The 26,189-nt window shown below is 50.1% G+C and overlaps 1 protein-coding gene across 1 annotated transcript in view; it reads right to left on the bottom strand.

Moving 5' to 3' along the window:
- Window positions 1-251: 251 nt before the first annotated feature.
- Window positions 252-26,189, bottom strand: part of STK35 (serine/threonine kinase 35) — a 45,757-nt gene continuing 19,819 nt past the window's right edge. The window contains exon 4 of the mRNA XM_004433838.3: window positions 252-5,260. The gene's annotated coding sequence lies outside the window, so the exon portion shown is untranslated. The remainder of the gene's footprint in view (window positions 5,261-26,189) is intronic.

Here is a 26,189-nt window from a genome sequence, read left to right as displayed (position 1 = left end):
CGCTGAGCTTTTCAGAACGTTCCCTTCCCCTTGCTGCTGTGGTTTGGAGACCCCTCTTATCTCTACATTAACAATCCCTGAGGGCAGAACTTGCAGAAGCACAGGGCTGGGGCTGATGTCTGAGGAGGGGCCACAATGTTGGCTGGGGCCCTGGACCCCGGTGAAGAGCAGCCCAGCCTTGGAGTGGATTCCTGTTCCGGGAGGGCAGGCTCTTCATTCCTGTGTGCCTGCTCCCAGGTGTGGACTGGGACGTTCAGTCGAAGGCCCCCAGGCAGTTTCCTCCTCCAGCTGAGTGTCCTGTCCTTTTCTTTCCTGCGCTCACCCACGGGGGCCACCCACCCACTGGGACGGGAGCTGTGGCCGGGCTGGCTTCTCCCTCTCCCCAGCAGGTGGCAACAAAACCACAATGCACGCGTTTTCAAATCACATATGGCTTCTTTGACCCCATAAAATAACTTTATTCACACAAACGTCCCTTAATTTACAAAGCCTCAGTCATTCATACACATTAGGGGGATCCACAGTGTTCAAGGAACTTAAATATAATGTATCATACCAACCCAAGTAAACCAAGTACAAAAAATATTCATATAAAGTTGTTCACACGTAGGTCCTAGATTACCAGCTTCTGTGCAAAAAAAGAAAATAAAGAAAAATAGATTTATTAACTAGTATTTGAAACTAATTTTGTGCCTGGGTTAAAACCTCCCTCACACCCAAGTTGGCCCCACACAAATGTTAAATCATTGCAACATTCTCCCCTGCTCTGATGGAGAGAGGCCCTGGGCCACAAAAGATTTCTTTAAAATGTCCCTAAATAAACTCCCTTCGTCCTATGGCCTCTCATGGAATAAGATGTGGGGGCCTCCTTCTGTCACCCCCTGCAATCCTAGGGGGGCTCTGGCAACAAACAGCAATGGACTCATCTCTCAATGAGGGCTGCAGATGCTTACGTTAGCCCACCCTCATGGCACACCTCCTGCTTCCCCCTGAGGGCATCTCTCCAGACAGGAGCCCCCGCCCTCCAAACCTAGGCAGGCAGGCAGGACCAGAGACGGGCCTGTGTTGTCCTGAAGGCTGCGCCTCAGCCTGGTGTGGGAGGATGGCCAAGGCCCTACCGTTGGGCCTGGCGGCCTGAGGAGCTAAGAGTACGAGCTTGGCTGTTGTCAGGCTGCCAGTTCCTAGGAGACTCCAGTAGCCATGTCTGTCTGGGTGCTGCCAGACAGGCCTAGGAAGGGGAAAGGAGTCACTGCGGAGCAATAACCCAAGAGCCCCACTTAGCATCAGAGCCACCGGTGCCCCCAGATGTGTGCGTGTGGAAGGTGCACGAGCAGGAATAAAGGGGGGAGGTGCATTTGGGGGGCCGGGCTGGAAGCCCAGGCAGCCTTGGCATGGAGCACGGCAGGGGCAGAGAGGGTCCCCTCCTCGGGGTGGAAGCCTGACTCCTGCTTTTCCAAGCTTCCAAAAGATACCCCAAGGCTGAAACCCAGACATCCATCCTATTAAGATCTGTCTTCTAAAGAGGTAAACGGCCAACAGCATAAAAAGAAAGAAGATTCCCATGATGCCAGCTCTTTTCCTTTTCTTAGAAAAAGACTCAAGCAAAAATAATCATCTTATTGCTCCAAAGACTGGCTTTCTAGGAGACGACCGATAATGTTAAGGAGCTGAGAATCTTGGAGGAAGGGAATGATAGAGGCGGGGAATGTCCAGGGGAAGAGGGCTGCGGGAACTGTGGTGAGTGGTCTTAGCACCGCAGGGTCAGGGGCAGAGGATGTCCAGGGTGTGCAGGGCGTGCGCTCCTGCTCCTGGCTTCTCCGCCTTCACTCACTCTGGGACCACCACTGGCAGTGCCATAAAGGAGGCCAGGCCCTGTCCAGAGTCAAATCTCCACCCACTGCTGGGCATGCTTCTCCTCCAGCTGTAAACAGGGTATTTCTTCAGTAAACATTTAATACACTCCCTCAGAAAGGCAGCCATGGGGGCAAACCATGTCCAGGTGGGAGGACAGAATTCCCATCCTCCTGTCCCAGTGCCTCTGGGATGAGATGAGACTAAGGCCTGTGACCTTAGTCCCCAGTGCCCAGAAGGGGGTCAGATGGAGCCAGTCTTAAATGAACAGACTGTGGCTTCCTCCTGGCTAGAGGTAAGAGGCAGGGGACCTGCTGGGTAGTTAAGAGGCAGAAAGCACATCTGTCTGAAGCAGTTTTTCTGTCCTCGGCTAAAGCTGCTAGTGAGTGCCCTGGTGGCGGGTGGAAAGACATGTGCCTGGACACAGCCCTCAGGAAGGGGTGGGGGGTGATGGAGGAGGAGTAATCCTTCCCAGGGGCTATCTGTGAGGGGGAATGTGAGTTTAAGTGGCAGACGGACACAGAGAGGGAGAAAGCCGTGTACTTCCAAATGAGCCAGGAGGTCTGGTCAGGAGGACAGTGAAATAAGGCACTATGATCTGTCTTGCTGATTCTTCTCCCTGAGGAGACACCGAGCTCAGACCCTCCAAGAGGCTATCCTTTTCACAGATCCAGGGAGAAGAGAATAACTGACCGCTATTTTAAGGTTTGGAAACTCCTAGAACTTAGACAGGCCTAACAAACTTGGTGGCACTCGGATGATGCACCACAGGGTTGCTGCCAGGTCCAAGACCCAGGTGGAGGAAGCGAGGAAGCAGACCCACGTCGGGAAGAGGTGGAGAGCGAGCGGCTGAGAAAGACGACAGGAGCTCCCCGAGCCGAACCCCAAGGCTGGTCCCCTGACCGGGCCGAGGCGGCGTTTACTTCGGGCTGACTTCCACTTGACTGGCGGGTGCCTGAGGTGGACAAAGCGGAGAGAGTGGGAGAGGGAGGAGAAGGACAGACAGGCACTTGGGGGCTAACGAGCTGGCCCTCACGGGCTAGGGAAGGAGGTCCCGCCAGCAAGCAAGGATGGGCTGGGAGTCCTGCAAGATAAGGGTGCACGGAAGCTGGCTGCCCACTCTCCCAAAAGGTATGGGCGTCCTGTGACCTGCAGGGAATACTGTGGTGCCAAGAAAAATAACAAAGGGGGAGCACGACAGCTCCAAGACCTTGTTCAGACAGAGCTAGGAGACCTGGGAGGGCAGAAGAAAAAGAGTAAGCAAAAGGTAAATAACATGTCAGGCTTGAGCCCTTATTAGGGACTTTAGAGCGTGGGCTGCAGCCAGGGAGAGCTGAGGGTGCCGAGTTTGGGGACTGTTTTTCCCATCTGCTCTTGTACAGAGACAGCCGCTCCTGAGGGAGGCAGGGTGGTGGGGCAGAGAAGGGGGGCACACCGCAGTTAGGGGATGCCGCTCTCCCAACCCTCCAGCTGCAGCTCAGGGCACACTCGGGAGGTTCCCTGGGAAGTCAGAGAGCAGAGACAAGAGACAGGTGATCACAAAGATTTCAGCCAAGGAAGGGAAGAGCCTGGGTACCATCTGCAGCCCTGCTGGATCTGCTAACCACTGCCAACTGTCTGCCCAGGAGGAAGAGAAGCCTTGGTATTTGAGGAGCTTGAGAAAAGAATGTGAGCAAACATATTGCCGACTCTGGTCTGATGCTGTGCTGGTCTCTCCCGAACTCCCAGGGCCGAAGGACTGCTGCTTTGTGGGGAAGCCCCCCTTGGTCACACACCAACTTAACTGCCCTCCAACTATCTCCTCTATTGAGCCTATGCTGGCCTAGAGAAAACAAAGCACAAATTAAACACAAAAGATGATTTCCTTTCTCGTTCCCCAAAGACCCTTTCCTGCTTGGCCATAATGGGGTGAAAAGCCTTTGGAGTAGCCAAAGTCGCTTCCAGGTGAAAGGGACAACACAGGAACGGCTCCCCCTCTCCTTGCAAGGGGACAGAACACCCAGGTTCAGAAGCCCGCGAGGGCGGAGGCCGCAAGAGCATCGGTAGAGAGCGTCAAAATGGCTACACAGAGGGGCTTAGATCCACACTGGTGGTGAGGTTGAAGGGGTCATGGCTGGGGAAGCTTTAAAGTGGCAAGCCCCCCAAACGGGCCCCTAACGGCTGCGGGGTGTCCACCCAGTCACTTCCCTGCTCTCGGCAGGCCCATTCTTTTCCCATCAGACACATTTACACGGAGGGTGGGCACCTAACACTAAGTCCCTGGGGTGAGGGAGATGGCGTTTGACACTGTCACCACATGTGATACCATGGGGCCCAGCACACAGGGCACACCCTTCACTGCGAGGAGACGACAGTGGCAGCCAGTTCAGGACACCCTGTTCTTATGGCAAGGGTCACAACTGGATCTCAGGAACACAGGCAGTCTCTGTGACAACCTGGACGTTTGGTTGGCATGTCTGGGAGGAAGACGATCCAGGAGGCAGTAGGTGGTGGGTGCTGACCTCACAGGAGTGACAGATACCTGCTGAAGACCCAGCTGTGTCCCAGGCAGAGGTCTGGTATGAGTTTTTTCCTGGGGATCTTTCTCTGGAAAGGTGGGCTTGCAGAGCTGGGGGGCTGGCCACTCAACCGCCAGGAAGTGAGAGATGGTCACCTTCACTCCCCCCTCAGAGCTCCCGGTTAGAAAGGGCAGAAGAGAGAATGGATTCCCACCACTGTAAGTCCTGGTGTGGCCCGGGGCTGCCAAGAGCGACAAGAGAACAAACCCGCAGGTTAGACCTTCTTTCTCAAGTTCTCCTGGCCAAAGTCTAGCCTTCCTCTTCCAGGTGGTTCTTTGCTTCTGACCATTTCCAAGGCCTTAGTGCTAGCCAGGAGCAGCCCATCAGCGAGTCCGGCAGTTCCTGCATCTGGTGGGGAGGTGGCCCATAGGCCTCCTTCTGTCTTAATGCACCCATCCCAGGAGAAATCCCAAAATTCTCCATGGAGAAAGCAGGCCTTCTCTGGGGAAGTGAGGTGTTGTAAGCAGAACTGAGAGATGGGTACAAGAAAGAAGACAGGGAAATAAAGGACAAAAACAAAATAGCTCCCTAACCCCTTATAAAAATTAAAAATGAAACTTATACATATGCTTTGTCCATGTTGAATTTCTTTAAAGAAACTGATGCCTGTCCACGGCACAGCTTCCTGCTCTTCTGAAGTCTTAATTGTTTAAATTAAAAAAAAAAAAAAGAAAAAGAAAAAAAATGAAATAAAATTAAGCGAAACTAAAAGGAGGGGAAAAACCCAAACAAAAGCTTCACATTGCCGGAGCTCCAGCTGTCGGGAGATCGCCATCCGACCAAGCCACCACCTGTACCCTCTGCCATCCTGTGTGCGAGACATGATGAGACTGTGGGTCCCGAGGATCAACCTGGAAGACAGAAGGCAGGGAACGAGTGGACATTGGGTCAGTGGGCCTGGGGGGCCTCCAAGCTCCAGGTCCCCCAAGAGGTACCAGCACCCAACCCAGACAAACTCAGGAGCTGTGATGTGCCAGGGGCAGGGGAGGAGGCTTCACTACAACCACCCTGCCGTGGACACACACTATTCTCCCTTTTCAGATCAGGAAACTGAGGCGCAGGTTCAGCACCATGCCCAAGGTCACAGCAACTGAGGGGCAGACCCTGGCTGGGAACCCATGATGGCTCCAGCTGCAGATTCAATCATGCACCCAGCCCTCTCTAATGGCTTCTCTGAACTATTAGGAAATGATGCCACAGGACCCCAGCCATCTGTCCCCACAGGCCTTGGCAGCCCTGGTTCCCCTCATACTTTCCTCCCACTCTCTCTGACTAACGGTGCTGTACTGAGACTTCACAGCAACTCCCTTGAGTTTACTTATCCCATTTTAGAGACAAGAAAAGCAAAGCTCAGGCCTCTGAGAACGTGTACGAGGCAGCCAAGGTTCTCAGGTCTTAGGGGCCAGAGTCCCACAGCCAGGCGCAGTGTTGACTCAGAGCCACCCGCTTGACCCCACACTGCAGGACACAGCACGGTTAAACACACCTCACTTCCCCAGAGAAGGCCTGCCTCCCCATGGAGAATTTTGGGATCTCTCCTGGAACAGGGCATGGAGCCAGAACCTGTGGCTGAGGTAACAGGGTCTGCCACTGGACCATGGGCAAATTTAGGTCCTCTGTTCTTTGGTCTCATCACCTCTATCCAATCACAGGTTATCATGAGGACCAAAGGAACTAATACATGTACAACTCAGAACAGTGTGTGGCCCTATTATTATTAGCTTTTATTTGGGAATTGCCTTGGTGCTAGGCCTCAGGACCAAGAACAGCCCCCCACCCTTCAGGGACCTGTTCTAGTGGAGGCCTAGAATACAAGAGCCTACAGAGATTAGCCTTGGGCCAGCCCCCACCCCCAGCCCGGCTTTCTCAGTCTGAGCCGCCTCATCAGAGCTAAGTATAGCCCTATCCTGGGCAGGGGGGGCACCAGGGCAGCAATGCTCCATCTGCGCTGCACACAGACTCATCTGAGAGTTTCCAAGGGCCCACTTCACCGTGAACAACTGATCCAGACACGTCTATCACTGTGTGCTTGAAATCCCCCCATCAGCTTCAGTGCTCTGCAAGCTCTCTGCAGCCCAAGAGGTGTGCCCTCCCAGCCCAGGGCCCTCCCCACCTTACTCGCCACCTGTGCAGCCTGACCACACTGGCCCGTTGTCCTCAGGTCCTGGAGAGATGCCTCACTAGTCTTCACGACAGGTAGCACTGTACAGCGATATTGGACAATTTACCACCTGTCAGCCTCAGTTTCCTCCTCTGAGAAATGGGGGGCTCTTTTCTGAGGTTTGAGTGGCATAATGACTATAAAGCACCTGGCCACAGCAGGAACTGACACACTCCATGAGCCCATCCTCTGACGGCCATTCGTCCCCAACCAGAAATTACGATTGTGTTAGATTTAAACAGGCCGTGGTCCTCAGCCATTTAACCATCAACACTGCTTCTAGCTGGGTGAGGATGCATGGCAAGGACACACCCCGTGGGAGGAGTGTAACAAAGCCTTGGGGAGAGCAATGTGGCAATGTGTTTTCAGAGCTTCAGATGTGTTTTAGACTTGTACAACCTATAATTCCACCTCTGGAAATGTAGCTTTACCAATAATCCTAAATATGAAAAGGACTTGATGAATAAAGATGTTCACTGAAGTATTATTAAAATTATAAGGCGAGAATCCACAAATCCAAAAATAGGAGATTTAAGCAAATGAGGCATCTACTCAGTGATACATTACCGAGGAGATGAGAAGGCTGTGTGGCACTGTGAACAACACGATGGCAGAAGCACTTCCCCAGGTTAAGTGGAAAAAAACAGGCTACAAAGTTCTGTGGCATAGAGTACGACCAAACTATGTAAAAAACAAAACACCTCCAAGTATAGGAAAATCTAGCAAGAAATACATCAAAACGTTGCACTTGTCGTGAGCGTATTTTCTTCTTCCCCCACTTTTCCTCTGTGTTTTTATAGAGGCATACCTCAGAGACACTGCGGTTCAGTGTCACACCACTGCAATAAGGCAAATGCCGCAATTAAGCGAGTCGCACAAATTTTTTGGTTTCCCAGTTACGTTTACACTACACTGTAGTCTATTAAGTGTGCAACAGTATTATATCTAAAAAACAATGCACATACCTTAACTAAAAAATACTTTGCTAAAAAATGCTAACCATTGGGGCCAGCCCTACGGTGCAGTGGTTAAGTGTGCGCACTCCGCTTTGGCGGCCCGGGGTTCACAGGTTTGGATCCCGGGCGTGCACTGACGTACCGCTTGTCAAGCCACGCTGTGGCAGCGTCCCATATAGAGTAGAGGAAGATGGGCACAGATGTTAGCTCAGGGCTGGTCTTCCTCACAGAAAAAAGAAAAAAAAAATGCTAACCATCATCTGAGCCTTCAGTGAGTCATAATCTTTTTGCTGGTGGAGGGTCTTGTAAAAAATGCAGTGTCTGTGAAGTGCAATAAAATGCGATATGCCTATATCGAGTACCCACCACATTGTTTCAAGTATTATCTAAATTACGTTTTACTTTTCAATGGGAAAAACAGTGTACTTTAAGGAAATAAGAAGAGCTGGCAGCTCCCAAGAAAGGTCCCTGGAGTAGCAGTCCCAAAGGGCAGACCTGGGCTCTTCCACACAAGTGGACAATGGAGAATGTTCCACGTGTCAGACAAGGTTGGACTGTGTGGCTCCCTCCTCCACGGCACAGCTGAGGGGTGACCCAGTGTCTGTGTATGGAGTAAAGGGGAGATGAATGATAAAGGCACTGGAAAGAAAAGTATTTGATCTGGAAAGAAAATACTGGACTTCTCAGACCCAACCTTTTCTTCTGCTGCTTCTGTTTCCCTGCCTGTTAAGTCTCCTCAATCAGCAAATCCACTGGCGGGTCTTGTATCCCAGGTTTTTTTTTTGTTTTTTTTTTTAATTTATTATTTTCATTGCGAAATTTTTGTTGTACATTATTGTTTATCAGTCACCATATAAGTGCATCCCTCCACCCTGTATCCCAGTTTTTGACTTGGAAAAATCCACTCATCATACGCCCGTCCTGTGATGATCCAGCAGCCACCTCAAGTCTAGCTTTATTTGACACGCCTATTGTCTTCTCCCTGGGCTTTCCGTAGACGAAGCAGAGCCACCAGAAGACGGGGGGAGGGAATCTCACCATCCAAGACCCTCTTAAGTCCTTGTGAAATATGACAAGAAAAGCCCAGGAAATCACACGGTCGTGTATGATCCGCTAAGATAATCTCTGGAACCAGTTACGACCTTTTCAACACTGTGTTCCTCCCTCCCTTGGTAGGACCCAGGCTGAGGACAACCTCCTCAAAAGGACGACCATCAGCAGGAAGGTGGCCCATGGCAACTGGAGAGCAGGGTCAGCAAGGAGGCAGAGAGACTCAGAAGCCAGAAGTCCCTTTTACATAAACTGGTGGAACAGCATGTGATTACAGAAGGTCAAAAAAACAGCACAGCATCCCGCCAAAGCTCCTGAGACCAGCGTGCGGCGGCCGCCGTAACCACCGGGGTCCCCTGCCGGGACTGGAGGCTGACATTTCCCACAGGCTCCTCCGCCCGCCCTCCAGCTTCGGCACTGGCTCCAGGCCTCCTGGTACGAAGCCTCAGGAGAGCCCACAGGTCTCAGTCTGCTTCTCCCTGGTGGGTGGGCACAAGGAAAACCAGAGGGCTCGCTCTTCCGTGGAGAGGACCTTGGCTTCGGGTTCCTCTCGCGTCTCCCCTTAGAAAAGGTACACCTTCCCCACGGAGCAATGGCAGTAAGCATACGGGAAGATAGTAAGGCCCCTTTCTACAGCCATGAGGAGGAATGGCTCGGACCACACAGGTCTGGGTTGAAGCAGCAGCAGACCCTCCCAGGCACTTGCTGGAACAGGAAATGGTGTGGGCCCCAGCCCTTGCACTTCACCCCAGCAGACGCCACACCTCAGCTCCCTGACTGCCCAGGCTGCAGCTTGATGGCCCGGCTCAGCTCCACTCCGGGACTGCCTTGTCCCTTTCAGTGGAACCCCTACCTCCGACTAGAGCCCGCCTCGAGGGCAAGGCCACACCTGCTGAGCATAATGAAAAACTGTAGTGCGCTAAACCTGCACGTGACACGTGTAGTGCACGCCATCTTTCACCTTCCCAGTCCCCTCTTCTTGTGAGGACAGATTTGCCCCGTTTTAATAAGAGAACAGGCCCAGAGAGATGGAGCAACTTGCCCGACATCACAAAGCTGTTGAGCAGTAGAACCAGCACTTAATTTAAAGTTTTCCAGCTGCACTGCCCAAAGTCCTTCCACTACCACAGTCTTCATTTAGTGCTGTCAGAGATGGCTCAGCAGCGGTTCTAACAGCCTGCGTTTGAGATGCTCTTGAGAAGAAAGGTGTCAGTGACTGGGAAGGTGTGCTGGCACAACCTTCCCTTTCTTATTTCCGTTCTCGGACCAAGTTCCCTCAGCACGTCCGACCCCCTTATTCCTCTATGATTATCATAATAGCAGTCACTCCCTGAGCATTTCGTACGCGCCAGGCGTGGTCCATGGAAGTGCGATACGGTATACAACAACCTGGTAAGGCAACTTTCAACCCTCCCGCACTGCGTTCCATTCACTGTGTCCCAAAATGGACCAAGTTTTACATCTGCTGCCTCATTTCACCCAACAACCCTACGAGGTAGGGGCTACTGTCACCCCAGCCTTAGAGATGAGGACATTGAAGCTCAGAGATGATCTGCACGGCTAACAAGTGGTAGAGAAAAGGGTGTGAACCTAGGTCTGTCTCCTGACAAAGTTCCTGCTTTTAACATGTAACTTTGTAATGTAAAATCCCTTCCTAAAGAGAGGAGAAGAGCTTAAGTAGAGTTTAAAATCCATTTAATCCCTTCATTTATGCACAAATTCACTGAGAAAAAGGTTCATGGAAGGCCTGGCTTAGGTACCTCTGTATAGGTCTGGTGTCCAGAGCACAAAGGGAGGTGCAGTGCCAACCAGGCAGTGAGCAGCCTTCTGGCAAGCTCCTCTGCCAGCCAAGTAGTTGTCTGGTCTGTCCAAGGAGACTGGGGAACCAAACTGCTCGCATGTGAGGCCATCAGCAGTTTGGAGAACAGAAGCTGGGGAGAGCTGCAGTGGGAGCAAGTGATGACCGGGCTGGGGACCGAAGGGGCTCACACGTCCATCTCCTTCCCCTATTCCTCAACCAGCAGACACGGAACATCTAGGTGAATAAAAGATTATCCTTTATTCTAAAAGTATGGCTTTCCCACCTTGTTAGTGTCAAAATGTCATTTCTTTGATGAAATGATGGAAGTAAATGGGAGTGGTTTAAAAAACTGGTCCCCGTCTCCTACTCCCCCTCTGCTTTTAAATTATACTGTCCTTCGAAATGTGTAAGTCTGGCAATCACAGGATTTAAAAGTCTCTGGGAACCACAGTTACGTTTTAACTCGGCATCTTCCCTCTAGTGTTCTGCCAGGGAAACAGCACAGGCTGTGTATGGTGGACAGTCCTGGGTTCAAGCCCTGCCACTTACTATCCACTTAACATTATCGGAGCCTCCTTTTCCTTACTAGCAAATGGGGGTGCTGCAATATTTACCCTTTTGGGGTCTGCTGTAAGGAGTGACAATTCAAGTAAACTGCCCATCTCAGCACCCAGCATAGAGTGGGGCACTCAGCATGATCTAGCTTGTTGTTAGTTATGTTAATGGTCACACATTTTGGTTCTTAGGGTGTTACAGACTGAAGTATATAACTTATCTAGAGTCAAAGCTTAATTCAGGGGCCGGCCCCGTGGCTTGGCGGTTGGGTGCGCGTGCTCCACTGCTGGCGGCCCGGGTTCAGATCCTGGGCGCGCACCAACACACTGCTTCTCCAGCCATGCTGAGGCAGCGTCCCACATGCAGCAACTGGAAGGATGTGCAACTATGACATACAACTATCTACTGGGGCTTTGGGGAAACAAAAAAAAAGGAGGAGGATTGGCAATAGATGTTAGCTCAGAGCTGATCTTCCTCAGCAAAAAGAGGAGGATTGGCATGGATGTTATTAGCTCAGGGCTGATCTCCCTCACACACACACACACACACAAAAGCTTAATTCAGGAACTTTCTGTCCTATGTTTTCATGAAGGCAGTGGAAGTGGTAGAGGAGGGGGAGGGCGGCTCTCCAATCCCCACTGAAACACCTGGCAAAAGTGTCCTCAGCACCTTTTGATCTGCTCAGGCCTCAAGGTGGGTTTTTGAAGCCCAGGGACCTAGAAATCTGGCTGTCTGCTAGGATCTATTTCCGTGGTATTGCAAGAAGTGTCACACCACTTTTGAAAGGGTGGGCCAGTATCCCAGGCGACCACTGGCACTGGTCAGGAAGAGGGCTCATGTACCAGTCTGCAGGCCTCAAGGAGGCACACGAGTTCCTGTACCCGCTGCTAAGGTGAGCAGAAACCCTAGGCATCCAGGATACTGGGTGTGAGTCCTTGCATATACTCTTTCTGCTCTACACACACGTTGATCCATGAAGCAGGTTCTCTCTATAGATGAGGAGTTTTAGTCTCGGAGGTTACTCAGCTGCAAGCTGCAAAAGGTTAAATGGCTAGTAAATGGTTAACTGGGATTCAAACCTAAAGTCCAGTTTTCTCAATTCCTCTCTGCCTCTCATCCATTTAACAGAAAAGAAAGTCATCTGGTTGGCATGCCCATAGACTAAAGCACAGTATAAATTCAAATTGTGGTATTATTGGGTGGGCAGCCAAGAACTCACTCTTACCTAAATTGTCCCTGCAGACCCACCTGGTGGTATTATCACTGAAGTTAATGATATCTTTGATATACTAGACACCACGCAAGGCTTAATATGCAATGCCCCTTTGTCCAGACACAGGAGCATGTAGGAATCATCCCCATTTTACAGAATGGCAATCTGAGGTTCGGGTTATTCATTTGCAGCATATCATGCTGTGGAGGCACACAGGCAAGGTAATCTCAGGGTCACAGAGGGCAGGTCTCTTCTTCTAAGTAGGATTAGCTTCAAAATGAGTCATTCTTCACTTGTTTAATACACCAAAGCAGCTGGCTTTTCATATTCAGCTATCAATGTGCCAGCCCTGGGGGTTCAGCGCCCCAGCACTGCTGTCTATTCCAATCTGTCAGAGGGACTGAAGCCAGGGAGCCAAGCTCTCTGATGCCTCATTCCCCTAGGGCTTAGCTAGCAACAGTGGTGCTGAGAGTAGGGCAAAAACAGTGACGACTGTGCTGTGAGCAGCCCATGGCACACTATCTGGGTGGGGCCGTCGTCAGGGTCCAACGAATGGGGGTAGAGACGACAAATGGGATAATAATGTTTTCATTCTTCAGGTCTACAGAGGGGCATGGGGTTAGGGAAAAGGGGAACGAGAGGCCAGAGGTTATCAAAGCACACCCAACAGGAGCTTCACAGCAACCACGACAATCTGAAAGGCCGCGGGTGCCAGGCCTGACGGTCTCTGAGCCCTGACCAGGAGACCAAAAGAACGCAGAAGTCTGGGAGCAGGTCCTGAATGCAGGGGGAGGATCAGTCACAGAGCATATGTTACAGAATGGCAAATAGCTGGTGCTCTGTCAAGGCCATAGGCTACGGGGCAAGAAGATCTAAAATTTATACCCCAGCTCTACCAATAAGTAGCTCTGACCTTTACCAAGTCAAGGCCCTCCAAGCCTCAGTTTTCTCAACCTAAAATGTCTGCTTGTAGAGTGTTAAGTCCAGTGATGGCATCTGTAACAGGCACAGTGAGGCACACAGGAGGCACTTAATAAGCTGTCATGGTGGCTTTAAATCACATCCAAAAAAAACAAAACAAAAACCACAAAAACCTCACAATAGTCATCAGCTCAGGCTAAAATTCCAGACAAGATGACTTGGCCTCAAGTCAGTCTTCTCTCAAAGTGACAGCCTCCTTTCTGCCTGGGGTCTCAGCAATGGCCAGTCGGGTTCACACTCCACTCGCCCCAGCCCCCTCATCTGTGCCCTTGCTGTTGGCTCAGACGGCACTCACCTTTTGAGGCCCCCTCCACGCGGCTGCTCCCAGGAAGCATTCCCAGGGAACCCTGTCTCTGCAGGACTCTTCTGTGCTCCAGTGAGCAGGCACAGAACAACCACAGGCCCCCACTAACCCCGCTGTGTGCTCGACTCCTACCACCCCTACTACAAGCTTCCTTAAGGACAGGGACAGTCTCAGGCTTCTCTTAAGCCTCTGGGGTTGCCAACCGCAGGAGGAGCTCAAAGACTGGGTGACTGACAGAAACTGGGAGTCAGGACATGGCAATAAAAATTAATTTACGCACTTTGCAGAATCATTCATTCCACACAAGAGAATTTTAAAATAAAAATATGGTTACAAAAATCCCTGCCTTTGCTTGAATTCCCACTGAACATCCCAACCAACCAGGTGCAGAGACAGATGCTCACTCTCACCTCAGAATGCCAGGCGGCTTCTCCAGGCTCCAGCGCTGGGGAGGGAGGAGCTGGGTGGGAGAAACAAGGCACGCAGGGATGAAGGATTTTCCTGACACGACACAGCCTATCAGTTACAGAAGGAGGCTCCTGTCTCGATCCCAGCTCTCTCTACTACTCCTTCTCTCACCAACTTCCCATCAGAAGCCCCTAACTTCACAGGGGAAGAAGATAGCCAACCATCTGCAAATACGCTCTATTTAATCTGGAGAGGGCGCTTGAAATCCGGGTGTGGCTAGTTGGAGCTGGCCTGGCTTCAGAGCATGTCCTTAGAGTCTAAGTCAGTCACAGTATGAGGTTAATGAGAAGGGCAGAGTTAGGACTGGAAAACTTGGGTTTGGCCTCAATTCTGTGGACTTCCTCAGATCTTAAAGACCCACCGCGGCCTCCTACCAGGCCCAACCATCCATATAATGGCAAAAATGCCCAACAACTCTCCTTAGCTGACAAGGGGCTCAAGAGGTGGTGGTGGAGGTCTGGCTGGGGTGCTACCAGGTATGGTGGAGACTCCCATACGCCATGTTCTAAATACACAGATTGTGGAAATAGGCAGCGGGGGCAGGACTGCCCTACGAGGAATGGAGCACCAGCCCTTGTGCAGCCAGAGGTCTACTCTCTGCCTAAGAAGCCACCCCTCCCATCTTCTACATCTTCTTCATCTACTTAGGCATGTCCAGAAGAAGCATCTCCGTGAACTCTCTGAAAGGCAGACTGTCACCCAGGCTGTGACAGCACGATTTTAACGGTAGGAATGCACTCCCAGGTGGTAATCTATTAGGAGACCCTAAAGTAAATTGGAGGAAAATGATAAAGGATCTAGGAATGGGAAACGTGGCTTCTGGTCTCATCTATCTCTCCGTACTGTGCTCTGGGGACTTCGTTTCTTCAAGTGGCAACAAGGGGCTTGGGACCAGGGCAAGGGGTCTTACCCTGGGGTCCTTCTAACTCCAAGGATGCATAGGTTCTGCAAACCCCCTGCAAGTACATGAAGCGTCAAGGTGTGTGTAAGTTATGTGCACTTTTCTGGGGGAATATCTCCAACATTCAGATTCTGAGAGGGGTCCACGACACAAGGGATCCTGAGAACCAAGAGGACCTGTGTCGGCTCCTTATCTGTCAAGACAAAAACTCTACCCAGAAGTCAGCACAGGGCTGCTCAGTGGGGCTTCCCACAGCAAAGTGGAGTAGGACCCACGTGGTTGGGGGCAAGTCGGGGAGGGGAGTGCTGTGGGGACAGACTTTAGCTCTACACACCAGAGCCCATCCTCACAGTGGGAGGGGGAGGTCGCTCTCCCTGCAGGTCTTCAAGCAGACCCTGAGCCTCTCTTAAAGTGGATGAATGACACAGAGGGGAGACGGGCTCTACGCCATGTCAGCTGAGCTCCATCCGCTGCCCATTTAACACAGGAGGACACACGCTCTTGCAGCAACGACTGGCAGGCCCAGTGCATGCCAGGGCACGGCTTCCTGAGAGCAGAGCTTAAAGCCAAGGCGGAAAGTGGACGGAAGCAGATGTCAGTTTCATCTCAAGGTTCGATCAGGGCAGTGAACGGTTCTATACAAACTGCAGCAAGCAGCTCCTATGGAAGCTCTCAGGCACGGAGCCTTGGTCATATTACAGCAGTGAGCATGTTGTCACCACTGCTGACTCAGTTGGTATTGTTTTAAATCTTTCGATTCCTTGGAGTGTGCTGCCAAAACTGCTAGGATTTAAAAGTTTGCCGAATGCACAAAAAGAACCACCACTGGGCAAGACCTAAGATTCTGAGATTTGGAGGTCTCTCTGGTGACCAGCAATCAGTGGGGTTATCTACCTGGGTCTGAGAAAAACTGGTCTTTCTGGCCTCGGGAAGTCACATATGGAAGCCCTCGGGCACTGGGGTTGGTGATTTCTCCTAAGCACCTTAGCTGGTAAACAGGTACTGGTGGAACTCATTCGAGAGAAACTAAGGGGGAACTTTTTGTCTCCAGAAACAGCTCTGGTAATTGGCAGCTGGCTACAGGGATACCCTAACTAACTCCTTTCCCCAACTTATTAAGTGTGGGGATGAAACGAAAGCTGCCAACTGTCTCAATTGGCCCCCAAAGAGACTGAGGTTCAGCTGCGGCTCCCGTGATTAGCAGAGAAACGGCTCAGGGCAAGGGCTGGGCTCCTGCGAGAGTTCTCCTTGGGGCCTTTGCCAGGAAGAAGCTGTGTAGATGCTGCTATAGCTAAAGGTGAGAGGTCACTTTTCCATATGGGGACAGGACAATTTGTGGTTATAAAAGGAAAGGCTCAAACAAGGTCATGCCCAGAGTGGTCTGGGCAAAAGGAGACCATCTGGACTTGTGGTTACAGCAACCAGTCCAAAGCCCAGTACGCCGAGCTCACCAGGGGCACTTGCTAAGGGGTTTGGAGCTCTCTTAGGGAAAAGAGGGCACTGTAAATTGTTCATGACAAGTGAAGTGGAAACAAACGATTACCCTATGAGAATTTGGTAAAAAAAAAAACCAGGACGAGGGCAATACACAGAGCCACCATTTACTGCACTCTCACTGTGGGCTAGGAATTGCACTAGATACTTTCTATTTCTTGTACATTTAGTCTCACAATAGCATACAGTGGGCATCAGTGTTAAATGAGCATCATTTAACGGACAAGGAAATGGGGGCCCAGAGAAGTTACGTGACTTGCCCAAAGTCACCTAGCTAGTAAGTGGCAGAGCTGAGATTTAAACCTGTGTTTATCAGCATATCAAGTTCAAAAGCAAGTCTCGCAATGTGCTGACACCACTGGAAGCCCAGGGTTTCTAATTGCCCTAGTCAGTTGTCAACCCCTTCCCCCTTCACATGCTTGGGAAGGTGCCTGTGCAGTCTCACACCTTCTGAAGACTGGTAGTGTCAGGTGTGGCATCTCATCCTCTTTCGTGGGGGGCTGACAGTTCTCCCCTCACTGTGACCCACTCACCTGCCGAAAATACAGCCTTGTACACCACCACCACCACCACCCACCCACCCCACCTTTTCTGCAGAAGAAAGCTCACCCTCTTGGCAACTTTGTGCTATTTCGCTCTCCCACTTTAGCCTTTGTGTGAACAACCCAAAGATCTGCTCTTTCCACAAATTTCCAGTGTTCTGCTTAGAATACCCTCATCTGCCTTCCTGTCTTCAAGGGCCATCTTAAGTCACAGGTCCTACACATCACCATTACTTACTTCTTTAACAAAAACCTAGCATTCCGTCCTCTGAGCTCCTGGGAGCACTGAGACAGCACTGCGCCACTACGGACTTGCTCACGTGACCCGTCTTCAGAAGCTCTATGGAGAACAGCGTGAGCGCCAGGGCTCTATCGCTGGAGCTGGCACTTGCTATCCATGTGCAGTGGGAGTGGGGAGGACGCTACACCCAGGACGCACGTGAGGATTTAACAAGATAAGCAGGGGGAGAGGAAGTATGAAGTCTGGCAAACAGCACATGCTCAGTAAGTTCAGATAAGGGAGAGAAAGTGCTCCGGCCCCCACCCCCCATTATGCCTTATGGTGATAAAGACTCCAGGCTACACCAGGCTTGTTCCTATACAGAAACAACACAGTGAATACAAGATGGCCAGCAAGCTGCAAAAGCTCTCAGTAAGCAACTGCTGAACGTGTGTAAAAAAGGCCCAGGCTCTCCTGGGTTCCAGGGAAGGAGATGTGGTGAATAGGCTGGCTCCGCCCCACGCCCTGTATATAGTTCCAACCAAGGCGTGAAAGGACAGCTGAGGACCGACTTTGAAGCCCCTTCTCTGCTAACTCAACGTCAAGTTAAGACCATAGAGCCACCACCTAGCTCCTGGTACTCACACTTAGAAACCTGATGGTAACTGAGACCAGAGACCTTCTCCCCCCACCTTCTTCCCATGTACTCCTTCCTTAAATCATAATAGAAACTATTTCCCAACTTACAAATTAAAAGTGGCTCTCGAAATCAATTTTATAGCCAGCAATCATGGTCCTGATGTTATATAACTATTAAAAAAACAAAGAGTGAAATGCTGGTGCTAGAATGCTCTTTGGCAGAACCACCAGCCTGCCCATGTGACAGGACAGTGCACAGGTTTTCAGCTCTAAAAAAAAAAAGTAAATACAAAACAACAAAACGCTATGTTCTTGAGACATAATTATAGCACAGCGCATACGCGAATAAAGACAAAGAAGAGCCAGACACATCAGTCACGTAATCAGAAGCTGATTACAAAGGGAAGAACAAAACACAGCAAGACTCAGCCATCAAATGAAGACTGTGAAGGCAGCCCTAGGTCTAAGGAGGTCACTCCGTGCCCACAAAGATGCCCTAAATTCAGGATTTCAGCAGGCCTCCAAAAAGATCCACTTACTCACAACTTACCAAATACCCATACAGAGGGGAGAGGATCGGTTTATGTAAATACATCCAAGATATATCTGCGTATTCCCCACCCCGCAAAACCCCTCTCCTCCTGCCGTGTTCACTCTCTCTTAAATGGCTCTGCCCCACTGCCCAGTGACTCAAGCCACAGATAATGGAGTCACCCTTGAGCCACCCCTTCTTTCACCCCCCTAATTCAGTCCACCTGCGAGCCCTCTAACAAACTCCAAAATGCACCTTGAATTCACTCTTCTCCATCCCCTGTACCATCCACCCTAACCTGGAAAACTACAGCTTCCTAACTGGACTCCCAGCTTCCACGCGTGCCTCTCTCCAATTCCACTGGCCACAGAGCCAGAGTTCTCTTGTCACCATGGGAATCGGATGGTTAAAGCTGCTGTGTAATGATTCACCATAACCTAGGAAACCTGGCATGACGGGCTCCTGTCTCCACCTTGCTCCTGCCAGTTCCTTGCCCCTCTGCCTGGCAGATGCCTCACCCTTCAGGTCTCAGTTTCAATGTCACCTCCTCACAAAAACTTCTCTGACCACCTTGGGCAGGTCCCCTCATTTCTGTTTCCTCCATTCATACACGCCTGAAACCGTATCTGTAGTTTTCCCTTACGACGTGTCTCTCAAACCGAGGTCTAAGTGCCTCAAGGGTGGGACCACGTCTGGTTTTTCACTGACGTACTGCAAGCACCTACCCCAGTGCCTGCAACATACCCAGGCAATGAGAAAATTAATGGGCCCATCTGGGGGGTGGGTTTTCCTTTTAGTGGTGGTGATGGTGGGGGTGGGGGGAGCACAAGAATTGCACACATTCTGAGATACTACTTCTAGTTCTGTCACCAGCGTGGCCAACAACTGGTGTGAAAGGACAGCAGAATTCAACAGCAGTGGAGGGCCTCTGCATGCCTAGCACCCTTATGCTAGCTTTACATTAATTTGCCATTTAACCCGCATGAAAATCCTATGGGGTAAGTGTTAGCAACCCATTTAATGAATGAGGACGCCCAGGCTCAGATGCACACGGTTTAGATGGAATGAGATCAGGGGCTCTTCATCTCCAAGGCCCATGCCTGGCACACAGCAGGTGCTCAATACACCTGTGGAATGAACGAGTTTTCTAGTTCGGATTCAAAGCCATGTGTAAGATCCAGTTAGAGACCTAAGCCCTCCCAGTGCACCCACTGTTTCCCCAATCCCTGTGCCTTGCTGCCTCTCAAATTCCGCTTCTCTAACGGTGACCTCCTGTCCACCACCAACACCTCACAGGGACCCGTTACTCTGCTGATGCACTCACCTGAGAGCAGCCCAGGATGTCCACTGTTGTTATGGCTCAGAAGTGCACTTCCCTAGAGCCAGGTGAGCCCATGGAGAAGTTCAATTGTCTTCCTCCTCCTCTTCCCAGGAGCAGGCAGCTACAAGGTCTCCCCTCATCCTTAAGATACATGCACTAAGAGAGAAACTATCAAGGATCAGGAGTCTCTGGTCCTAGAACCACACCCACTGTGGAACTGTGACTGTGCCAGGGCTGAGGGAGTAGGGGAGGGGGGCTGAGAGTGGTCCTTTAGGTACCTCGGTTTTCTGGGTGAGGAACCCAGAAAAGCCCACAGAGAAGCGACTTGCCCAAAGTCCAATGCCAGGTAATTACAGAAGACAGAGCCTAGAAGCTGGCAGCCCTTCCTAGCTCTCAGACCTAGAGCCAAGCTTTTGGGGGCAAAGGGGTAAGAGATGAGGCAGATGGCTAAGTGTCTGACAGATGGTAAGGTGGCAGACTGCGCCTTTACCCTCTTTTGCCAGGGTAGTTCTCAAACCGGAGTGTGCATCAGCATCATCCAGAGGGCTTGCTGAACATCCCTCTCCAGTTTCCATCTCTGTAGGTCTCAGGTGGGCCCAGAAACGTGCATTTCTAACTAGTTCCCAGGTGATGCTGCCAGTCTGGGGACCACGCTTTGAGAACCATGCCACTCACGTTCGTCACTGACACTATGTGCCGGGGGATGGAAGCTAGTGAGAAGGAGCAGCGAGGAGCGTGGCACTAGCTTGTCCATATCTTCAAGTTCACAGGGCAGAATCTCGATCCATTAAGCAGACAAGTTTTTACTTGTGACATCGTCAGTTCCTTCCACTGATAAAATAGAAGCAATCTTTCTAATGATGGTTAAACTTTACCAAGGCCATGTAATTAGGCTGCAGATTCTGAACACTCACACCTGGGTCTGCCTGTGGCACCATTGTCTTGTGCTCAATCCAATGAAATTCTAAGAGCAGGTGGGAAACCGGAGTCCTAGTGACAGCTGTCCCACTGCTTCAGGGCTTCCAAAACACCGGCTGGAGTGACATGCTCTCCAAAGGTGCTACACCTGGTTGGTGCCCGTGCCCTGAGATGCTCAAGGCAGGAGAGGGAGGAGCATTTCTGGATCACACCAGTGGTGCATCTGGATTTCAGTTCAGGCAACTGGCCTAAACCCCCAAACAATTTTTTTTAAAGGTAAAAGTCACCCTGTTGTTTGTCTGGGGTGTGGTATATTCACACTCATTTCTGCTGTCCCATACAAACCAAGGGTTCCTTCCAAGCATTCATCAGATCCAAGTACGCAATCTGGTTACTAACAACAAATGAGTCTTGACTCGTGACTCCCAGTTCTCCTTAAGTCTGGTATAAGGCTGGGCTGTCCTGGAAACGCCCATGCATTCCACCAAGATCTGACAGCACCACACTTCCAGTCCATGCCTCAGATTTGCCCTAGACTGGAGCCTTCTGGGAGAACATGTCTGAGACATGTCTGAAAAAAGCAGAAAGAAAAAAACAAAAGGGGCTGTTTGTGACATTTAAGGATTTCCTTTTTCCAAAAGGACAGAAGTCAATGCAGAATGAGTCAACTGGCTCATCATCTCTGTGACTTTCCCATTGGAACAGACGGTCAATACTAACATCCAACATGGTATCCCAAGGCCAACCTGCCTTTCAATACTGCCATAGTACCACGCCTCGGAATTACGAAAAGCCAAGGTCACTGTTCATGAGATTACCTCCCCAGGCCCCACGTCTAATTCCTTTTTTGCAGCCTGAGAAGAGAGAAGCAATTTCGTCTTCCTCACTATGCCCTATGGTGTGCCTGGGTGGCTCTAATCCATTCCTCGTGAGTCCCTAGACATCACTTTCTTTTACAAAGAAACAAAACGCAGAATTCTGACCTGTGTATGATGCAGGCTGAGTTATAGCTTTCCCCTGGCACCTCTAACTAAAAGTGAAATTCCTTTAAAGTTGGGAAATTCATTGCAGTATTTTACCGTATTGATTTATTTTAAACTTGGCTGGCAGTTTTAAGGCCTGCCATGCCTCTGAATACTAGAAATGCTGGAGGAGGTCTCCATTTCCTCTGATTTTGTAATGCCACAGAGGACTCACTAATGGAAATGGAAAGAGAGGCCGGGAGCTTGTCTGCTGCCGCCGTAGTTTATCAAGACAGAACCTTGGGCATTCTCCAAAGGTCCTGGGTCTAGAACGCACATCCGGTTGGGAATTTCGCTACTAGAACAGGACCCTCTCTCCTTGCCAGCTGAGTCTCCTGTATCCAACAAAGCCTCAGTATGCCAAGGCGAGTTTCTGACAAACCCTGAGATGTGACCTCCTCACTTACCATATGGCTTACAAGGTGCCCCTAAACCTACCTTCAAGAACCAACCCAAGGAACCATCTCCAGGAAGGTTCCCCTCCACCCTCTGCAGGCTTTCTGCATCTCTTCCAAGCTACACCTACCACAATCAAGCATCTATGTCTTATCCCCACTGCTAAACTGTGAGCTCCTAGAGGACGACGCTGGGATCTACGCTATCCACACTACCACTGTGCAAGTGCCCGCCATACACCAGGAGGGTTCTTGCTCACCAAATCCGACTTGGCCCCAGAATCCTTCAACACAGGGCTGCGAGAAGCCACATCCATGATAGGCATAAATGATGAGATCCCTTGCTGTAGTCGAGATTCAATAAATAAACGAGCTGGAAGATTTATCAGGGAGAAACCCAGCAACCCCTGCCATTCTGCTTTGGGCCCTTATCAACCTCAAAAGCCCAGGCTAAGCTCACTTGGGACAGGCTTCTGCCCAGGTACCAGTGAACAGAGACAACAGAGTGCCTTTGGGTCGCATCAGAGCCCTGTCCTTGCACTGTGCCACAGACCGTTCTGCCAGCACTCCCTCAGTGCTGGGGCTTTCCTGGCTGCTGTTACGTGGCACGCACTTTGGGTCTCCCGCTTTCCAACCTTTTGGTAATTTTGACCTCTGCCTGCTTACGTGGGTCTGCCTATTGCTGCTTGACTCTTGATTATGTGGGTGCCTCACTGTCCCAGCCTGGCCTCACCTGCCATGTTTGAGGCTGGATCAGTGTGACACAAGAGGAATCCACACACAGGTGATCTCACCTGAAGGAGCAGATGGTAGCCCTGCTGCAGTGTGGCTGTGCTCAGATCAGCTGTCAGACTCTGCAAGACACCCGTGCGCAACACCAGACACTAATACCTAAGGGGCCACCTGTACGGTGCCATTTGGAGGGGGAGCCCACCATCTGCCTCAAAATATAAATCCATCAAAGCAGCTTTTAAAGAGCCTGTAGGAGGCAGAAATGAACAGTGGAATTTCCATCAGATACCCTATTTCAAATGCTGACTCTCGAACCCTTAGGAAAGTGCTTCTCAGCTTCCTCATCTGCAGAATGACAGCAGATAACAACAGTTACACGGATGCTGTGTGACAATAACGGTCAAGTGCTTAATTCAGGGCTAGAGGTAAAAGGGCGGGGTCTCTGCCCTGCAAAAGTCAGGGGGCCCCTCAAAGCAAGTTTTTACAACCAGGGGCTGTTATTATTGGTGGGAAGTGTTGGTGTCCCTTGGGTAAGAGGAAATGGGAGTTGGAAGGACCCCAACCATCAGGCAGCTTTGCTTACAGCTGGATGATTATAAGGGCTATTTTGATTTCCCCAAAGGGATGCTGCCTGGCCAGGAGGAGCCAAGGATGCCAGGGAGGAAGAGAATGTGAGCAGCAATAGCCCTGGGGCAGGCCTGTCCCCCCATGGCTGCTTTGATGTCCAGCAGAGCCTCAAGGGACAGATTATCTCTGAGGGCCACCAGCCCCAGTATGTAATGACAGCTCAGCTTCCAGCTTCCTCCCATTGATCCAGCAGAAGCAGTCAAGGGACAGCAACAGCAGGGGCAAAAGCCAGCTGCGGGGAGCCGCATGGCCTTACAAACTCCAGCCCTCCCTACCTGGGGGAACTCCCAGAAAACACAGCAGTAGACAGACCAGGTCCCAAGGGATGTCTGCTCGTATACCAGTACCTAGGGCTGCCATGTCTTCACAGAGAAAGCTGAGCTTTAAGTTCCTGGGGAAAAGAGAAGCAAACCCTCTGATCTTCACTCTTGCACAGCTCTGTGAGGCACTAGTGAGATAGGGCAAGGCTGGGACTTCCATTTTACCGACTGGGACTCAAAAGAGGCCCAGAGGTTCTAGATCTGCTTGGATCATAGAATTAATCACTGGCTAGACACATTCCCCTCCCAATGACCTCTCCATTTTAAATAAAACCTCCATTCTTTAAGGATCCAATCACCCACTTCAGGGTAAGGCTGGCATTTCCCTCCTCCCATCCTTCCTTTTAGCAGTTCAAGGCTCCACACCAGAGACTAAACGGTATGAACCTTGGGTATAAGAATCAAACCTCTCCCCTCTGTCCCTTTGGCAGTTACACCTCCTCTGTGAAGCCTTCCTGCTCATACTTTCCTAGGGGCTCCCCAGCTGTTTACCAGCACGCTGAGCTTTTTCAGAGTAGAAGAAACTACGGTCACGTGCCACTTACCGACGGGGATACAGTCTGAGAAACGCGTCGTTAGGCAATTTCGTTGTTGTGTGCACATCATAGAGAGTACTTACACAAACCCAGATGGTGTAGCCTAGCACACACCCAGGCAGGCTCTATGGTACTAATCTCATGGGACTACTGTTGTATACACAGTCTGTCACTGACCGAAACGTCGTGTGCGGCACGTGACTGTACCTCCCAAACCAGTGTGCCAGGCACCTCACGTCCCTGTTACTCACCTCAGAATACATGGTGCTAGGAGGGAGGAAATCCAATCTACTTGATGCTCAATTGTTTGAATTCAATTACAGAAATATCCGAGTTTTACAGGAGAGTCAATGAGGCAATACACTATACTGGTTAAAGCCATGGACTTAGAGCTGAGCTCAAATCTAGACTTTGCCCCTTATTAGTTCTGTGACCTTCGGGAAGTTTCTTGAAAAGAAGTAAACGAAATAATGGTCACAAAGCACTTCACTCAGGAACGACCATTCTTTATCATCATCTTTGGTCATCTTCAGCACTGTGGCTCTCCTTCAAAGCCTGGAGACCTGTCTAGTCCTGGATTCCCAATTTCTCACCTAAAACTCTTTTTTAATTTACCTCCCAGGGACTCTGTTTTGAAGACTTTACTGTTTAAAACAAACCACATTAATTAAGCATTTCTTTTCTGTTTTTTAGTTTTTAGTATCACTTGTGATTAACTTGATACCAATAATGAGACAGTTTGGGTACCATTCCAGCCAAAAGGAAGCAAATCATGTGAATTGGCTTCAGTGTGAGCAAACACATTGTTGTCAGAGGTTTGGGGACCCCCAAACTTGAGGTTAAAAAACCTCAAATCATATAAAACAGAAGCAAAATCTGAAGCTCAGGTCAAGGGACAAGCCAGGTTACCCAGCATGTTAGCCCAGAGCCACATCTTTGGACTCCAGGCTAAGGATAAATATATCATTTATTAAGTAAAAAAAAATTAGGGCTGACTTCTTTCTCTGATGTTAGGTAGCTACCAAGATCGTATACAGAGCAAAGAATATTTTCTACAACCCCTCAGGTTACACCAACATCTGATTTCCTTCAGCAGGCTTGAGCTGCCCGCTCCAAACAAACGTCATTCAAGGGTCCGGCTTCAAAAGGCCCTAGTAACCAAGGTTTGTATATCAGACGACAAACTTGGCCGTGAATGCAGATTCCCTCATCTCACAACACCCTCCCTGGTAACGTGTGGGTGGTGGCACCTGGAACATCAGTTTGGGTAGCTTCCCACTTTGAGTAAGACTTGTGGCTGTTTGGTAGAAACCATTAGGAATTATTAAACATCTTCAAAAAGTGACAAATAAGGGAGATAGGCTCCATCATTGGAAATAGATAATTTTTCTGGAATAAGCAACCGGACAGAGTTGCCTGGAATACAGCTTTGTTTAAAAGAAAAAAAACCAGGCTATTTGGTAATCCTTAGAAGCAAATTAAAGACCACTGTCGTTAGAAAGGAACGGAAAACAAGACACCTCAAGCCAAAGCGTGTATCTAAAATTTTACCATTTAACATTTCATCTAGATAGTCTATATAGGGTACTTTCACAACCTCTTGTGATTCCCCTAACAACCTCAAGATAAATATGATCTACTCCATTTTACAGATGATAAAACCCAGAGAGGTAAAATAACTCGCCTGAGGTCCCACAGCTAGTAAACCACAGAAATGGGACTCAATCCTGGACAGTCCACTAGGCAACACTCCTTTCAGAGGAATCCTGTGGTTCCAACCCAAAGTACATTTCCATTCATTCTTGCAAAAAACTAAAACCATTTAGCCCTGATTCAACCATCACTCTGAAATCTACAATCCTAGACAACTGAGGCGTTTCTTCATCATGCTGGTACTGGGGACAAATGTGTTTCCTATACGGAGCTACACTTTGAACCATGACAACAGGTCTAATAGGAAAGCCTGGCTAGGAATCGGGACACACAAGTTCTATGCCTTCATTTGGAACCTGGAATAATTCCCTTCTTTCTAGGTCTCCAGCTTGCCCCCCCTTCTCAGCAACCCTTAACAGTAAAATTCCTCAAGAAGAGT

This window comes from Ceratotherium simum, chromosome 21 (genome assembly GCF_057802395.1).
Source record: "Ceratotherium simum simum isolate JZ-2026a chromosome 21, ASM5780239v1, whole genome shotgun sequence".
In the NCBI taxonomy this organism is placed as follows: Eukaryota; Metazoa; Chordata; class Mammalia; order Perissodactyla; family Rhinocerotidae; genus Ceratotherium; species Ceratotherium simum.
This window is presented reverse-complemented; position numbering and strand designations above follow the sequence as displayed.